The following is a 1,599-nucleotide window of genomic DNA, read 5'->3' as shown; positions in this document are numbered from 1 at the left end:
ATGGTTCAAGACCCAAAAAGGGCACCGTCATTTTTAATTTCCCGCCAGTTCCCGGATGGGGAGTCAGCACAGCCCTGTGGCAAAGAAATTCCTAGCATAATTCGAAATTCCTGCCAATACTCGAAATCCGCCAAATTTGGTTTGCATCCTCCAATTTTGTCTACCTATCTATAAATTTTCTTCAATATTTCTTCTTCTGATAGAGGTTCCTTGAATCCATGTGGTCAGTCGGTCTACCTCTTTTCTTTCTTCCTGGTGGCTCCCATTCCATAATTCTCTATGATAATCTCTCCTGTGACATCCTTTTTCTACGTCCATACTATAACAGTTTTTTTTTTTCAGTGTGTTTAATAGTTCCCATCACTTCTTCCAGTGTCAAATCTTGGTTTGATCTCCTATTACCATATATTTTGTTTTATTCATGCTAACCTGAAGTCCCCATTTTTTATATTCCTCTATTAATTTCCTTGTGATGTACTCTATGTCTTCTTTATCTTGTGCCAAAATTAGTCGGTCACCAGAAAATTGTAATGAATATATCGTAATATCATTTACTGCATCCTAATGTTTTTTTATTTTATTTTCCAGTTTTCCAATGCTTTTTCTTCATATATTTTGTAAGGTGTTGGTACAGACTGCATCCTTGACGTAATACTATTGTAACTTTAAAGCCAGGTGACAGAGAATTCTGTACTTTTGTTTGTGATCTGGAGTTTTTGTAAGGGTTCTGATTTACTTCAATTATGATGGAATTCATACTAAATGCTTTTAAAGCTTTCCACAAGTTACATATGGGTATATTATCATACGCTTTTTCTGTGTCTACAAATACTAAATGAGGGGTTGGATGTCTCACTTTTTTCTTTTTAGTTATTTGTTGCAAGCAAAATATATGATCTATAGTTTATCTCCCTGCTCTCCAGCCGGCCTGTTCCTCGGCCTTCATTTCCTTAAATCCTGTTTCCAAAAAATGTATGATAGTCCTACCATAAAATCTGCTACATACATTAGTTACAATTATTCCTCTGTAGAAAAGTGAATGGGTATGTTTCAAGAAAAAATTATAACTTCCTGGGAAGAAGAATAATTACAAACTACAAAGTGACGAACCACTTGGTGCAAGTATATCGAGATCAGAAATGAAGCTTGTCTCTGAAGGTACATATGATAGAGATCAGGGCCACTTTACAGACACGTCCGATGTAGAGGATGAAATATTTCATAGAAATATTTTTGCTGCACAAGGGGAGTATGAAAGTAAGTGTGTACCTAGTATGCTAGGAAATTATTGGTGGAATATGATTCCTAACCGCTGCCTTGCAGAGGAAAGGGATCTTCCAAGACAACGGCAGAAAATCTGACAGAAAACCGCGCGATTCTGACAGCATAGAATTGGCAACCCGACCAGAAGGCTTACCCCGAGCCGCGTTCGTGGAGCTGCTGGGGGAGATTTTACCTACTCTTAATACTCACTATAAAACCTTGGATAAATGACAGCTAACAACAATGACGATCAGAAATGGAAGAATGAAAGGAGTTTTGATATAAAATATCGCCTTAAAATAGTGACATGGAATGTAAGGAGTATAACAAGTAAGA

The sequence above is a fragment of the Schistocerca serialis genome, chromosome 1 (genome assembly GCF_023864345.2).
Source record: "Schistocerca serialis cubense isolate TAMUIC-IGC-003099 chromosome 1, iqSchSeri2.2, whole genome shotgun sequence".
Lineage (NCBI taxonomy): Eukaryota > Metazoa > Arthropoda > Insecta > Orthoptera > Acrididae > Schistocerca > Schistocerca serialis.
The sequence above is the reverse complement of the archived record's forward strand: the minus strand, read 5'-3'. Positions refer to the sequence as shown.